Here is a 17,975-nt window from a genome sequence, read left to right as displayed (position 1 = left end):
ATCTTGTTACTGACTGCCTTTTCTGCTGTTCCCCCAGGACCATTATCATCTGCCAGCTCCAACCAGCCTGTTCTCCCAGCCACCCTCCAGCTCCAAGCTACCCCTGGCTTCCACTCAGCCCTCCATCGTCCTCTCCTCCCCACGCCAGCCATTCCCCGTGCCAGCAACCACCTCTGCCCTAACCGGACCCCCTTTTTCCCCTTCTCTTAAATAAATTCATTCTTCACTCCACCACTGTCTCGCTCTTGGGTTCCCCCTTGTGAGTCTGTCACAGAACAATCTGGCCAGTATGGACCCAGCGGACGTGGATTCACTCCGTCGTGCTCTGGCTTCCCAGGGGACCCTGCTTGGACAACATGACAAGCTTCTTCGTGAAGTAGGGGAGTCATTACAGGCATTAACTACCAGTATTTCCCAACTCCCTGCTTCATCAGCCACTGCTCCTCCAGTCGCTGCTCAACCTGATTCACCCCCAGCTCAGGCCGCTCCAGCGCCGCCTTCCCGGGAACCTCACATCCCGACCCCGGAGCGATACTCTGGCGAGCCGGGAGCTTGTGGACAGTTTTTGTTCCAGTGTGCTCTAGTGTTTCAGCAGCAACCAGCAACATATAGCTCAGGTCAGTCACGCATTGCCTTTATTATGGGTTTGCTTTCTGGGAGAGCAGCTCAGTGGGTTAAAGCGCTGTGGGATAGAGCCTCCCCCGTGCTCTCTTCCTACCCTCAGTTTGTGGCGGAGTTAGAGAAAGTTTTTGACTGTCCCATCCAAGGCAAGGAAGCTTCTAGCAAGCTCTTCTCTTTCCGTCAAGGCTCCAGGTCTGTTGCGGACTATTCCATTGAGTTCCGGATATTGGCAGCAGAAAGTGGGTGGGGAGAGCTAAGTTTGCAGGGAGCATATATGAATGGTTTGGCGGATTACATCAAGGATGAGCTTGCGGCGAGGGATGAAACAGACGATTTGGACTCCCTTATTTCCCTGGCTACTCGTCTTGACAACCGCCTGCGGCAGCGCCGCAGGGAGAAAGCAGGCCGTCCACAAATTCCCATATCATGCCCTCTGCCTGTGCCTCAACCCAGCTTAGCTCCCCAAGCCATCCCCTGTGCCAGGTCCCGCTCCAGTGACTACTCCAGCTCCTTCTCTTCTCTACCCCCTGAAGAACCCATGCAGTTGGGTCGGGCTCGTCTCTCCCCAACAGAGCGTCAGAGGAGAATGCAAGCTGGAGAGTGCATTTATTGCAGCCAAAAGGGTCATTTCCTTGCCTCTTGTCCCCATCGGTCAAAGGGAACAGGCTCGTCAGTAGCAGTGGGGGTTCTGTCGAACCAAACTCCTTCCTCTCCTAAACCCCGACCCAGAATGCAGTTCAATGCCACATTATGTTGGAACCAATTGTCCCTGCCTCTACCCGCCTTGGTGGACTCCGGTGCGGACGAGAGCTTCATGGATGCCACCCTGGCTGCTCAAACAGGCATCACCAGCGAGCTCCTGGACGTTCCCCTGAAGGCTAATGCCCTCAATGGCCATCTCCTTGCCCATGTGACACACCGTACAAAACCTGTACATCTCATCCTGTCTGGTAATCATCACGAGCACATCCAGTTCCACCTAATTTCCTCTCCCAGTGCCCCCATTGTCTTAGGTCACCCCTGGCTCCGGAAACACAATCCCCATTTCGACTGGTCTGTTGGCAAATTGGTAAGCTGGAGCCCCTTTTGTCTTTCAACCTGCTTGCAGTCTGCTCTTGCCCCAGTAGAGGCCATTGTTTCCTCTCCCCCCTCAGAACCCCCAGATCTGTCAGCAGTCCCAGCTGTTTATCACGATTTGGGTGAGGTCTTCAGCAAACAGCGTGCTCTCTCCCTTCCCCCTCATCGCCCATATGACTGCTCCGTTGACCTCCTCTCTGGGGCTCCCCTGCCTTCTAGTCGTCTGTTTAAACTTTCCCGTCCAGAGAGAGAGACAATGGAGCAATACATTCATGAATCGCTGGCTGCTGGCATCATCCGTCCATCCTCTTCCCCAGTTGGAGCAGGTTTCTTTTTTGTTTCCAAGAAGGATCGCACTCTCCGCCCCTGCATTGACTACAGAGGCCTCAACGCCATCACCATCAAAAATAAGTATCCCTTACCCCTCATCGAATCGGCTTTCGAACCCATTCAGAAAGCCACTGTCTTTTCTAAACTGGATTTGAGAAACGCCTACCACCTTGTCAGAATCAAGGAAGGGGACGAGTGGAAGACGGCCTTCAACACCCCTCTTGGACACTTCGAGTACCTCGTGATGCCTTTTGGTCTGACTAATGCCCCCGCTGTGTTCCAAGCCCTAGTGAACGATGTACTCCGTGACTTCCTCAACAGAACCGTGTTTGTCTATCTTGACGACATTCTGATTTTCTCCCAAGACCCAGAAGAACACATCCAACATGTCCGACAAGTACTCCAGAGGCTCCTAGAGAATGAACTCTTTGTGAAGGCAGAGAAATGCGATTTTCATGCCAGTTCAGTTTCTTTCCTGGGGTACATCTTTGAGGGTGGACAAATGAGAACAGACCCTGCTAAGATCCAGGCAGTGGCTAACTGGCCCAAACCCACATCTGTTAAACAGCTCCAGCAGTTCCTTGGCTTTGCTAATTTCTACCGCCGCTTCATCAGAGACTACAGTCGGGTGGCCGCACCCCTAACCAGACTCACCTCCACTGCGAGCGCTTTTTCTTGGACCCCTGAGGCCGAGGCGGCCTTCTTTGGTCTCAAAAGGCTCTTCACTTCAGCGCCTGTGCTCATCCACCCAGACCCCACTCGTCAGTTTATTGTGGAGGTCGACGCATCCGGCTCTGGAGTCGGGGCTGTGCTCTCTCAGCGTTCTGCCACCGACCAGAAGTTGCATCCTTGTGCTTTCTTCTCCCGCCGTCTGTCACCGGCAGAGATGAATTATGATGTTGGGAACCGGGAACTGCTGGCTGTCAAACTCGCTCTGGAAGAATGGAGGCACTGGCTGGAGGGGGCCGAACATCCGTTTGTCGTATGGACTGACCACAAGAACTTGGCTTACATCCAGACAGCCAAACGCCTCAACTCCCGTCAAGCTCGCTGGGCCTTGTTCTTTGGTCGCTTCTCCTTCACACTTACCTATCGTCCAGGCTCTCGAAATCTGAAGCCAGATGCCCTTTCCCGCCAATTTTCCTTGGCGGAGGCGCCCTCCATCCCTGACACCATCCTTCCTGAGACGTGTGTGGTGGCAGCAGTTACATGGGAAATCGAATCCATTGTCAGGGATGCTCAACGGGCTCAGCCAGACCCAGGTAACGGGCCCCCCAATCGTCTCTTTGTGCCTAGCTCCGTCCGTTCCCAAGTCCTCCAGTGGGGGCACACTTCCCGGTTTGCTTGCCACCCCGGAGCTGCCCGTACCCTGTCCCTCCTTAAGCGGCATTTCTGGTGGCCGTCAATGGATTCTGACACCCGTGCCTTTGTGTCCGCCTGTACGGTTTGTGCCCGTGCCAAGGCCTCTCACCAACCACCTGCCGGGTTACTCCGTCCCTTGCCAGTCCCAGCTCGTCCATGGTCTCACATAGCCCTCGACTTTGTTACCGGACTTCCACCTTCACAAGGTAATACCACTATACTAACCATTGTGGACCGGTTCTCTAAATCTGTGCACTTTGTACCTCTCCCCAAGCTCCCGACGGCCTTGGAGACCGCTGACCAGTTGGTGTACCATGTCTTCCGTCTCCATGGCATACCCTCCGACATTGTGTCTGACCGTGGACCCCAGTTCATCTCGCAAGTCTGGAAGGCCTTTTGCCAGGCCCTCGGCGCCTCGGTGAGTCTGTCGTCCGGTTATCATCCCCAGACTAACGGTCAGACGGAGCGGGCCAACCAGGACCTGGGCGCTGCGCTTCGCTGTGTTGTTTGTAGGAACCCCTCCTCCTGGAGCACCCACCTGCCATGGATTGAGTATGCACACAACTCCCTGTCAAGTGCCGCCACGGGTATGTCACCGTTCGAATGTGCCTTGGGCTTCCAACCACCTCTGTTTCCAGCCTTGGAGGAGGACATCTCCGTCCCTTCAGTCCAAGCTCATCTTCGCCGTTGCCGTAAGGTCTGGAAGGATGCCCGTGCAGCCTTGCTCCGCACTGCTGACCGCAATCGCCGCATTGCTGACCGCCATCGGACACCGGCCCCTAACTACAAACCAGGTCAGAAAGTGTGGCTCTCTTCCAAGGATCTCCCCTTGCAAACCTCTTCCAAGAAACTCACACCCCGTTATGTTGGTCCATATGAGATACTTTCTGTCATAAATCCCACCGTTGTCAAGCTCAAGCTTCCTCCTCACATGAGGGTTCACCCTGCTTTTCACGTCTCCCAGTTGAAGCCGGTCTCCACTAGCCCACTGTCTCCTCCAGCTGCTGCCCCCCCACCCCCCCGCATCATCGATGACCATCCGACCTACACTGTCCGGCGGTTGTTGGACGTGCGCCGCCGCGGCAGGGGCTTCCAGTATCTGGTTGACTGGGAGGGTTATGGGCCTGAGGAGCGCTGCTGGGTTCCTCGTCGGCATATTTTTGCTGCGTCCCTGGTCCGGGACTTCCACCGTGAGCACCCTGACAAGCCTGGTGGGTCGCCTGGTGGCGCCCGTTGAGGGGGGGGTACTGTTACAGCTATGGCTGTACCTCCCTCTTCCCCTGTGTTTCCCTGTGTTCTCCCATCCCTTGTGTTTCCTTGTGTCACTCCCTGTGTTTTGTTTTGTGTGGTCATCTGCCACTCACACTCAGCTCCTGGATTCCTCCACACCTGTCTGCCATCAGCTCATCAGCTCCCTCAGTCTCCACACCTGCCATCCATCAACTCATCTCCACTGCAGTATATCTACACTGGTTTTTCCACCACTCCTCGCCAGATTGTTGTCAAACCTCCGTGGTGCGCACTTCAGGCCGATCCCAGTGAAAACCCTCGTGAAATCTCCTTGCTATTTTTTGATCTTGTTACTGACTGCCTTTTCTGCTGTTCCCCCAGGACCATTATCATCTGCCAGCTCCAACCAGCCTGTTCTCCCAGCCACCCTCCAGCTCCAAGCTACCCCTGGCTTCCACTCAGCCCTCCATCGTCCTCTCCTCCCCACGCCAGCCATTCCCCGTGCCAGCAACCACCTCTGCCCTAACCGGACCCCCTTTTTCCCCTTCTCTTAAATAAATTCATTCTTCACTCCACCACTGTCTCGCTCTTGGGTTCCCCCTTGTGAGTCTGTCACACATATGAGGTTAGACATAATTACATGGAAAATGTAACTGAGCAATGCACTTCTTGTACAATGTTTGTGATGCATATGGTTCATTGTTTTACATTGAACTGCTTAAAAAAACAAGGAATCTTAAGTTAGTCTTTACAAGTGTAAAGTTGGGGACTACATTGTGTTTGTGTTTATGAAGGAATGTTACATTCAGGTCAAAAGCTTTTTTTATGGAAAGTTGAATAAACATTGGCATAAAGCAGCATATTTGCCCTTTCTCATGTTTTTAACAGTATCCATCCATTATCTATACCCGCTTTATCCCTTGCGGGGTCACGGGGGTCTGCTGGAGCCTATCCCAGCTACTTTCAGGTGAGAGACAGTATTAAAAACATTTTTAAAAAATACGTTAAGGTAATTTAGAACAGCAAAAAAATGTGTGAATAAAGGTGCGATTAATATGCGATTAATCGCGAGTTAACTATGGACAACATGCCATTAATCGCGATTAAAAAAATTAATCGTTGACACCCTAATTTTTTAATCTCTTCTTATTCCAATATGTTGTTTCTTTATTGTTGTAAGTGCTGCCAAGGCCCCAGATGTGCTCCGGGATCAATAAAGTATTTATCCATCGGTCGTGAGTTTGGTCCTCCAGGAGGTCGACGCCTCCTGAAAAACCATGTGAATATAAAAACTGATGCGTCAGGTATTTGTTGGGTAGTTTGTGGGCAGAGGAAGAGCCTGCTTTTGTTTTTGTTTATTTGCTTCATAAACACAAAGCTGGTGAATTGTGGGCTCATAAACACAAGCATACACTCCCCCTGAGCTCATGAAACATTCTTTTGAAGCAGCTAAATAAAGAATGTAATCCTGTGGAGTGAAGTTGTTTCTTTTCCCTCCCGAGGCAGCTGCTAGATGTCTCAGAGAGACTTGTTTGACGAGGTGGAGCCAAGATGGATGTCTTTGCTTTCCTTTCACTCTTTGTTGCTTCTGACGTGTAAGTCAGGTGGTGGTTTCTCCAGACACACACACACACACACACACACACACACACACACACACGCGCGCGCGCGCGCGCGCGCGCGCACGCACGCGCGCGCGCGCACACACACACACACACACACACACACACACACACACGCGCACGCACGCGCGCACACACACACACACACACATAGAAAAAAAAACTCTTTGTTTTCCTTAGTTTTCTTAAAGGCCATAAAATTAAGTCTTCAACCTTGTTGAAAAGTTCCAGGACACTGAGGGTCTGGATCAATGTTTTGAACCTACAATCCTCAGAAGGCCGACATGAACCTCGTATAGTATCAGCAGAACTTTACAGTTGCTGTGTATTTGCAGTGAAACACGAACAACATAAGAGTCAGGCAGGCGCTGCGTGGAGATGTTAGTAAAACCACGAAGGGAAACCATGAGAAGGAAGCTGGAGGAGAGGAGCTTAAGCTACTGACCTGATCGGACAGCTAGAAGCTTCACATCAAGATCAGGGGTCCGTTTCACAAAGCAGGTTTAGTGAAAACTCTGAGTCTGTTAACCCTGAAATGAGGGAAACTCTGAGTTTTCCGTTTCACAAAGGGAGGTAACTCAAACCAGAGAAAGAGAGGTAACTCTAGCCTGTTTCACAAAGAGAGGTAACTTAAGCTCTCGGTCAGTTACCGTAGTAACAGACGCTCTGAACCTAACCTGGTCGGGACCAGGTTTATCTCAATGAACCTGGAGTTTCTCTGCGTCTCCGCCTCTTTCAGAGCCGCACGCACATTTGATTTCCTCATTCATTCAGTCAGCAGGCGAGTTTTGGCGAGGTTCTGCCGTCTGTCATTAAAAACAGAGTCAGTATATATATTAGAAGTCCACTGTCACGAACATGGCATGTCCTTTTGATGAAGACCCAATTGATGAAGGTGCAGCATTAATGCGCAGAGAATTAAATATTCGTCGGGAGATGGTTATCAGACCACGTAATACATGTACATTACAGTACATAGTCTCATTACAGGCAAAGCAATATATGTTAATCCTTTATTTGTTTTAATTTTGATGATTGAATTGTTTAATGATTTCATAATATATTCTAATTTTTTGAGATTTTTTATTTGGGGTTTTCATAAACTGTGAGCCATAATCATCAAAATTATAACAAATAAAGGCTTGAAATATCTCACTTTGCATGTAGTGGGAAATAATATTTGTTTCACCTTAAGTTGAATTTACTACGAATGAAGTTTTGCAATATATTCAAATTTTTCCGACCTCCACCTGTATATTATTACATGAATAAATAAGAGCATAATACAGGGGTCCCCAACTCCGGTCCTGGATCCACCTATCCAGCATGTTTTAGGTGTCTCCCTGCATGAACACACCTGATTCTAATCAATCATCATCACCAGCTTGTCATCAAGGTCCGGACAGTTCTGTTGCGGACACATGCTGGATAGGTGCTCTCCAGGACCAGGGTTGGAGAACCATAATATGTGTCTGTATTGGTTCAATACGGAACGCAACTTTTAATTCCCAATTACGGAACAATTCCGTATTTCAAGGGACGGGTGGCAAGCCTATTATCATAAACCTGTCCAAGCCATCAAGGAGTTCCACAGGATTGCAGGTGAATGATGTGGAGATCTGTTAAATTAATTTTATATTATTCTGTGCTGCGGTGTTACTGTTTTTTCGAAAAACATGTTCAAATTCGGAAAAAGGACACGGCGTGAAGTATGTGGATCTTCAGATGCAAACTAACGTTTCCTCAAAGGGATTTTGTAAATTGAAATGATAAATAAAGTTTAAAATAAAAAAAAGAAAAAGTATGTCACTCTTTTGTTGTCGCCGGTTGCCATGGTGAATCCTTGTATCAGCACTCTACTGATGATGGCTTTTTATTTCCCTCACGCTCGAGCTTAACTCCAGGTGAAACTACTTAGAGTTGAGTAAATTACCTAAAATCCGCTGTTCTGGAACCGAAAACTCAGTTTCCGATCTCAGAGTAGATCAACTAAGAGTTCAGGATTAGACTCAGAGTTTGTTGAACCTGCTTTGTGAAACGGATCCCAGATGGCTTCAATCACGGCTTTTACTCATTCTTTTAGCTCTAATAGTGCTGCAGCTGAAGCTGCTAGATAACACCACGCACCCGTAACGGGAGGCTGGTGTGGTTTTTCTTTACACTCAAAGCAAAATACACTGATATTTCTACTTGAGTGTAACTACGTATGAAACAGCTTCTTCTTCATAAAAAACCTCAATTCCACATTTGCACATGTGAATTAACCCAGGTTCAGATGTATTAGGTTGCTGCATAAGATAAATCACTAAGTCAGGACTGTAGAATAATATCCAACTGCAAGACGAGAAGAAGACAGATGAAACACCAACAAAAACCACCACTCTCAAAGCCATGTACTTCAATGGGAGGTTTCTATTGTCTATGTCATGTTTTTTTTTGCATCTTTTGCAGAGGAGAACCAAGAAAAAGCAGGTTTGTGCTGTACAAGCTGTGTTTGTTTTGTTAGTTTTTTTCTGGCAAAACACAATTTTTCATGTGGTTTCTAATTCCTGAACCTAATGAATTCATTCTCATTGCGTAAACCAAACCAGTGAAAGTGAAATATTGCCCTAATGACAGTGATGGTAGTAACGCCACCCTGAAGCCACATGCAGTAATACCACTTGTGACCACATAGGGGCGCTTAGATCAGCCGTGTGGACTGACAGCACTGTTCCACTGAGTGTGGATGGTCCAGTATGTCTTGTTAGGGCACTTTGTCCCCCTCCAGGTGCACCTGGCTGTGTTCTGCACCCGGATCTGAAACCTGAACTCTAATGTGATACCATGCAGGAAGAGTAAGATGACGTTTTGTGTCAGCAAGACAAACCTCAGTGAGACGGTGTTGGATCATTACGGTTGCTCAGTCTTTTCCTGAGCCAAATGGCTAAATCGTCACGTCGGGAGGAGTGTGTTTGCCTTTTGGATATATCCCACATTTGTGTGAAATAGTCGTAGAGTTATGCCCCAAAACAGGTGTCATGAGCAATGTCACCATCAACCTTACCAGCTTCAAGAGGTTTAATAAATGGTGCTGACATGAAGTAAAACCTGCATTTACAACAACTGCAACCATTCATCTGAGGCATACTTGAATAAAATCCCTCCTGAGCCACTAATCACTGCTTTCATCAGCAGTGGAACAGAAATATAATGATATAAAACATATAAGACAATCATTTCAAGAAGAGTTATGTGTGTGTTTACTTATTTGTTTCCAATAGAAGTTGTCTTTTTCTTCACTTACCTGTTATTTTGACATGTTAGATTAGACTTGATCAGTTACTGAGAAAATGTCAACTGAGACATATTTTATACTAGGCACCCATCCCACACATGAGGTGGACAGCAGGGAAACACTTCAGACAAGACAGTGATCAAATGTGTCACATGTTTCACCGAATAATAACAAAACGACTGAACATCTTGTCTTCTTAGTCACGGATCTGACTGGGCTTTCAGATCTTCTTTTCTGTTTCTGGTTAAACCTCTGATTGTAGCGTGTGTGTGTTTGCAGGTTTGTACTAAACAAAACTGGTCTTTATTTACTCAAGGAAGGTTGGATCAGCACTCGTGCTCCGTTACTGAAGCTCTGCACAAGAAAACCCGTCCACAACGATGCACCAGGACCCGCCTCTTTGAAGCTGAGGTGACGCTCGCTCATGCACACTCCCACAGTGGAAGTTGAGCTGGCATCCCAGTCACTCACAGATGGTGGAGAACCTTTTTGCATGACGAAGAATATCCATGTATTCCTATAAAACACCTGCACAGCCAGCAAGGACGACCCTGGAGCCCTGATCAGCCCTCTTTGTTTCATTGCAGCCATTTGCTAAAATCAAAAAAGTTCATTTTATTTCTTATTAATGTACACTCAGCACCCCATCTTGACAGAAAAAAACTGAAATGAAGAAATTTTTGCAAATTTATTAAAAAAGAAAAACTGAAATATCACGTGGTCATAAGTATTCAGACCCTTTGGAGCGAGTACAGCCATGAGTCTTCCTGGGAATGATGCAACAAGTTCTTCTAAGACGTGTAGCAGATGCAGCGACGGGGCTGATGGGAAGCTGCTTTTGTGCCTCTTAGCTTAGCGTGCACTGGCAATCCTAACTACACTGCAAATGCCTGGGTAATGCACTCGAAACAGTCAGAAACTGAACCTCACACACTCGCTTGTGGCCATGTTGTTGACGTAGCGATAGCTGGGGACGGTCGTTTGCTGTAATTGATTATAAACTGGGAAGTGGTCCATCTTTAGTGGTAACGGAACAGCTTTTATCTATCGGGAAAATGGGGAGAGATTACACACGTAACAAGAAAAACACGCTTCATGTTGTGTTTTCTTTTACGTTAAAATATCATGAGATGATGATGGAAGAAGACGTAGCAAGAAAGTGAGATCAAGAACACGATTGACAGGCGCTTGCATCATCATATAAAACGCTGAACTTCGCTGAAATTCATCGCTAAATCTTATGTTTTACCCCTATTGGAAGCCAAACTAAGTGTTGTGCTCACATTTATGGCTTAATCGTTATAATTAAATAAAATTACCGTATTTTCGCGACCATAAGGCGCAACTTTTTTTTTTTTTTTTTTTTTTTAAATGTGCCGGGCGCCTTAAGAAACGGTGCGCCGTGTCTATTACCTGAATTACGGTAATGTAAGGCCGGCCATGAGAACGGTAAAGGGAGAAGGGGGCGGGTGAAGCTGAATGAGACCATCCACTGAGCTGTTTAATGCGAAACAGAAGATGAAAACTTTTAAGGATTTGCTTGATGTGTAAAGTGAAATAAAATACAATCAAACTAAGTTTTGCTCCCGCTCTATTTAAATAAGCACACTTGTTCTGCAGCGCGCGTGTGTTTTGCATGTCGGAACCGGTGACTTTCCCCGGTTAAAGCAGCGGCTGCAGCAGCGCGGTGATGGGCGCTGCTGCAGCCCGACTTCCTGGTTCCCCAAGCGGTCCAATCGACCTGGTTCCCGGCCGCTTTGCGAGCAGAGATTTCTGGGGTCTGTCTCAGGTCTGATCAGCTTCACCCTCCGAAATTTGCAGCCAAATCTGTCGGTTACAAACCCGGTACCGGACCCCGACATGCGCGGGTGTGTATTCGCGGCGACACACACAGATTCTCATTTATGTAGCGCTTGACTGGCGCAGCTGATGGACAGAAACCTATGGTGATTTTTAAAAGAAAAACTTTGCATAAGACGTTTCCAGCCGGAGTCATTATAAGGACGAATGGAAAGGGGGGGCTGGATGAAGGGATGATGATGATCAGGTGGCTGAGACAGGTCTGGAAATTCGGACTGGAGCTCCTGTCGGATACAAACCCCGGTACCGGCTCCCCGACAGCGCGTGTGTGAGCGGGTCCAGCGCGGGGGAGCAGACGGGGAGCGGACCCGGGACCAGCGCGGAGCGGGACCCGGGACGCGGGACGCGGGACGCGGGACGCGGGACCCGGGACCCGGGACCCGGGACGCGGGACCCGGGACGCGGGACGCGGGACCCGGGACCGCCGCGGTCGGGAACCGCAGCACAACGCAGCACAACGGGGTATGAAACGTTTATTTTCTTACCTTTATTTATTCAGGGGTCTGTCCCAGGTCGGAACAACTTCACCCTGCGAGATTTTCAGGCAAATCTGTCGGTTTGATCTCTGGTAGCCTAACCAAGATGCAGAGGATGCGCTCAGGAGCCGCCAGGCTCCCGCCGCGGGTTTGCCGGGCCAGGGCGCACCATCCCCGGGGCAGATCCGGCCGAAATGCCGCTGGTCTTTCCCCGGGAGCCCCTGCTCCCATACAGGTGGGTGGCTTCGGTCCCAGCCGGTCCGAACAGGTCACATTCCCGGTTAAAGCCGCTGTGACGCGCGCTGCTCCACCCCGCTGGGGAGAGACGGGCTCTGCGCGGTGGAGGATCCGCACAACGGGGTATGAAAAGTTTGTTTACTGTTGTGCAGAAAGTGTCTGACACCGAGGAAATTCGGACTGGCGCAGCTGAATTAGTGGAGCTCTTTAATGCAGAAACAGAGGTTTTGCTCCTGCTCTATTTTTTAAATAAGCGCTTGTGTGCTTGTGTGTGCGTTCTGCATGTGTGTGCGTTCTGCAGCGGGTGTGTGTGTTTTCCGGCCGGCGTGTTTTGCGGCACGCGTGTGTGCAGCTCTGCTCTGTAGACTGCGCCTTTTGGGTCGGTGCGCCATATGTATGTTTTAAATCTAAAAATGACACACAAAAATGAGGGTGCGCCTTTCCACACGGTGCGCCGAATGGTCGCGAAAATACGGTATGTGTCATTTAGTCCCAAACATGTCTGAATTTTCATTTGTGTGAGGTTTTTGCCAGGTGGGACCTCCATGTATTCCTCTCCTCTTAGTCTCTGTACATTATTTTCCTGCAACATGCTCTCCATTTATCAGCCGCCACAGCAAAGCGGCTTCTTGTGACACAAAAGTAGATAAACAAACTATTCTTTTATGCAAATCTCGTGTAGTCCCTGGAAATGCAATCGAAGGCATGCACAAGCCTGAAACAACACCCATCTATCTAGACGAGGGAGCCTGTCTGCAGTCTGTATATTTACACATAAATGCCTTAAGTTGTGCCTTGAGCAGTGCAGCTGGTCACAGACGGATGGCCATCACCTGCTCTCCAGACGTTGCTCCAGTTCAGAAACCTGGTTCTTCTGCACATCTCCAGTCAGAAGGCTTGGGGCAGACTTCTTAAATTCCCCATCTTTTATGGATTTTCCCTGCTAGCCCCCCTCCTGCACCCTACCGTGGCTTCTGTTGCCCCTTTTTGCCGATCTCCTGCCCTGCCATAGCCGAGGTTTCTCATTTCTCATTGGTTCTTAGCCTTTTTAGTCTGCTGGGCTTCTAAGCTGTGCTCTTCACCGGACCAGTCGGTCCGGTAGGGGTGCTGCTCAGTTCCTGGAGGTTTCCAGAACCCCTCTTCCACATTGTCTGTCTTTCTTTCTGTCTGAATCAGCTGCACACCGACGTTAAAGAAAAAAAACCCCACAATGGTCCCTGAAATAGCCTGAAACCAACAAAAGTAACGATAAATTAAAGCTGCAAGCAGCAATGAACGGGCCCTCGCACCCTTGTGCACGTTCAGGCGTGCTGCAGTGGAAGCTTGTATGACTTGCATGTAGATTCTTCAGGCCTGGACATTTAGCAGATGACACCACCCACGATTCTTTATGTCAAACCATTCAAAAGTTATGGCAGAAAGTAGGAACTATCAAATATGGACCAATCAGATGAAGGGGGGGCGCTTTTTGGCATCTATCGTCGCCATGGTAACGCTTTTGACTGAGAAAAGTAATGCCCGTCGTCGCAGGTTCGAGACGCACATTTTGATGTATAACACACCTGGGTGCACGTTACGGTTCGGGCGAAGAAGGGGATGAAGAAATGGCATAAATTGCGCCAAAATTGGCTGACTTCCTGTTCGGTTTCGGCCATGGCGCCAAGAGACTTTTCTTTAGGTTGTGACATGATACAGGTGTGTACCGATTTTTGTGCATTACGTCAAACCGTATTGTGGGGCTTGAGGCACAAAGTTTTCTAGGAGGCGCTGTTGAGCCATTAGGCTACGCCCATTAATGCAAACCATGAAATATCCAATTTATCGTGAGAAGAAAAACGAAAAAAAAAAAAGATTCCTACAGATACAATAGGGCCTTCGCACTGTAAGTGCTCGGGCCCTAATAATGATTGAATGAAAATTGACAAATGAAAATGGGACTCTGCCATGGACTGGAGACCTGTCTGGGGTCTACCCCTGCTTTTCCCCCTAATAAGCCGAGGATAAACTCCAGCAGGTCCCCGTGCCCTGAATGGGAACGAGCAGGTAAAGATAACAGCGATGTTTGTTAAGATATGGCAGAAAGCAATTTCCTGCATCTTTTAGAGAGATGGACCTGCTGTCGGAGGCTGAGTGACATCACTACAAGAGATCATCATGAGGTCACAAAATAAATGAGGACTGCTCATCAGAGTGACTTCATGCTGGAGAGATGATGTCACTTAAGAGGAGATAACTCAGAAATAGGGACGGTTTTCATCCATAAAACTTCAGAATCAATGCTTCACTTATTGGGTGCTGAAATGATGCTTGACCTTTCAACTTCCTGCGCTTTGGTTTGACTTCTGCGTCTGTCCTCCAGAAGCTCTTTTCTCTTGAACGCCTCACAGCCACAAACTTTTTTTTCTTTACTCTGTTCACTTATTCCACCCCTTTTTTCTGTCACCTACTTTTCCCCCTCTTTATCTCCATCACCCTCTCTGCTTCTGTCTCTTTCCTCGGGAAGCAGGATGAATAATTCAGCATTCTGCTCTGATAATCACAACCATCGGTGCTGCCTCTCACTTTTCCTGCTCACACTTTCACCAAGTCCAGAGCTGCCCTCAAGCTGCCGTGAAGCGGCGTAGGGGCCGGATCACAGGAGAGGATTTTTGAAGATTCTTGTTGATAGCAAAAGTGTGAGACGTCACTTGCTGCTAGCCGCGAGAAAACAACGACAAACAACGATATCTTTCGCCACAGCGTCCAGGCAAAAAGATGATCTGGTGGAAAGTTGTGGTGGCGTTTCATATCCATCCATCCATCCATCATCTATACCCGCTTTATCCTTTTCAGGGTCACGGGGGTCTGCTGGAGCCTATCCCAGCTCGTATTCAGGTGAGAGGCAGGGGTTACACCCTGGATAGGTCACCAGTCCATCACAGGGCCACATATACAGACAAACAGACATACTCACACTCACACCTACGGGCAATTTACAATCATCAATTAACCTAGCATGCATGTTTTTGGACTGTGGGAGGAAGCCGGAGTACCCAGAGGGAACACACGCAAGCACGGGGAGAACATGCAAACTCCACACAGAAAGACCCTGCCGGGCCAGGGAGTCGAACCGGGGACCTTCTTGCTGTGAGGCAACAGTGCTAACCACTAATGGCACTTTTCCACTAGTACCTTCTCAGCTCTACTCATCTCAGATCGGCTCGACTCAACTCGGCCTGGTTTCTTTTCCATAACAATTCAGCACCTGGATCAGAAGTAGGAGGTTGGAGTGAAGCTGCTGTGACGTATTTGATTGTGTGATCAAAACGAAGAAGACAACAACACTAAAGATGTAGAACCTGGAGTAGATGATAGATGTGCTGCTGGGTCTGTGGTTTGTGTTCAATATCAAGTTAAAAAATGAGATTGAGAGAAGCTTCAAGCTGCAATGCTTTTTTTTTGTTTGTTTTTCTCAGTGCTGCTGAAAAGTCAGCTAGAGCCGTGAGCAGCTATGAAGTGACAGAGCTCCTGGTGGATCTGGTCGTTCCTTATCGCCCGTCTAGATCCCTTTTTAATTCTCTCCTCAGACACCAGGTTTATGAACATCTGCACCTCAGAGTTGGATCATGAAACAGTCTTTTGTGCTGCCATTGCCTGTTGAATAAAATGAACAAGTGTCAGAGTCTCTTTCTCTGATGTCACATCCTGACTCAGACGTCTGACTCCAACCCCCCAACCAATCGGTGGCCTGTAGTGTGATGATGTCAGATACAGCCGACTCAGCCGCTTAGAACCTCGGCAGAATAGTTACAGAAAAAGTATCTACTCTGCACGTTAGACCCCTAGTGGGAAAAAACCAAACCGAGTGGAGGCGAGCTGAGTCGGGCTGAGTAGGTACTAGTGGAAAAGTGCCATAAGCCCCCGTGCTGCCCGTGTTTCATATCACAGTGCTTCATTACAGTCCCTGAGCGAGTCTGTATACTAAAAACAATCAGCCTTGGGCTCAACGCTACCTCTGTGTTATTATTTCAGAGTAAATTAAGTAGCTGGCTGACAGCCGCATTCAGACGGGCTACTGGGCCATCTTTCACCGTCCCCGCGGTGGACTGATTTCATCTTCCGTCTAGAGGTTTCTGCCATCAGGTTTTAAAATCGCTGCATTGGCTCCCCGTGCGCTTCAGGATCGATTTTAAGGTTCTTTTACTGGTTTTTAAGTGTCTTAACGGTCTTGGGCCTTCTTATTTGTCTGCACTACTTTTACCCTATCGACCTTCGCGGACCCTGAGGTCCTCCGGTGCCTTTTAACCATACCACGAGTCAGAACCAGGACACACGGGGAGGCGGCATTCAGTTTTTATGGTCCCCGATTCTGGAACAGCCTCCCGGAGAACCTCAGGGCCGCAGAGACTGGTGATGTTTTTAAAAAGAGGCTCAAGACCCATCTCTTTAATCAGGCTTTTAACTGACTCATTTAACTCTTTTACATTTTCTATGCTCACCCTTATTTTTATTGGATCTTACTGCTCTGTTTTATATTTAGTTTATCCTTTTTTTATCATAATTTATTTTTGTTTAATCTCATGTTTTATCTAAATATTTTAGTCGTTATTTATGGTCTATTTTATACATTCTACTGTCTTATTCTTTTAGTTTTTAATGTCTTGCTTTCTAGACATACTTTTAGGATTTTATGTTATGTTATACTCTTTTAAACTCCTTTAGTGTATTTTATCCTGCTTTCTTGTAGCTTTTATCTCCAGTGTTTCCTCATGGGGAGCCTCCATGCTGGGAGTGACTCTGGCCTGCAGGGGGTCGTCCTGGGGGTGGTTCTGGCCTGGATGGTTGTGGAGCTCTGCACCACGGCTTCACCGCTGTGGTGTGGACTCCTCTATCCGTCCGGGCCGGGATGGTCTCTGAGGGCCCCCCCCCTTGTAGCTGCGGGCTATGAGACCTCCTGGCGTGGACGGCTCCCTATTACCGTTTCCTCACCTGGATCCTCTGTGCCTAGCCATGTCTGCACCGTGTGTCTGTGTGTGTGTCTGTGTGTACAACCTAAGTCAATTGGAGTGTGCTTGTGTCTGCGGGGACACATGTCATGTCATATGTTAAGCACTTTGTGTTGCATTATTTGTATGAGAAGTGCTATATAAATAAAGTTTGATTTGATTTGATTTGATTTAATCCTTGCAGCCCTCTTACGCCCTTCTGCAAAGCCAGTTCACACATATTGTCCACTAGACGGTACAGTAACCATGTGATGACCTAACCAAACAGCAAGTGAACAAATGGTAACTAAAAACAGATCTAAAGTGCAGGGTTGGGCAGCGGAGCAACTACGTCCGAGATGTCGCCATCAGATGTGCTGAACTTGTTGACACAAAGTCATTAACAGATAAATCATTTCCATATGAGAGACGGGGCATATCACACGTTATAAATACACTTCCATTAGCATGTGTTTGTGTATTATATCACAAAGTCAAGAGCAACACACGTATAAACACAGCGTCTCACACACTTGTGCTTCCTGTTCGTCCCTTGAGAGCAGAGGTCCATTATGTGCTCGTGTCAACACAAACACATCCTCTCTATGTGAGGTCTGGCGGGTTCGGCCTGCTCCACTCTGTCAAAGCCACAGGTTGTGGGTCATTAGCACACACACACACACACACACACACACACACACACACACACACACACACACACACACACACACACACACACACACACACACACACACACACACACACACACACACACACACACAGACACACATGCGCAGGCACACACACTCTCACCACAGAGGGTGTGTGTAACCCAAACCCTTCACGCTCTTCTTCTGCTGTTTATTTATCTACATGTCTGCGAGGCAGTGCGGCAGAGTGACAAAACCCTCATCAGCTT

The sequence above is a fragment of the Cololabis saira genome, chromosome 23 (assembly GCF_033807715.1).
Source record: "Cololabis saira isolate AMF1-May2022 chromosome 23, fColSai1.1, whole genome shotgun sequence".
NCBI classification, from domain to species: domain Eukaryota; kingdom Metazoa; phylum Chordata; class Actinopteri; order Beloniformes; family Belonidae; genus Cololabis; species Cololabis saira.
Note: the sequence above shows the minus strand (reverse complement) of the source record.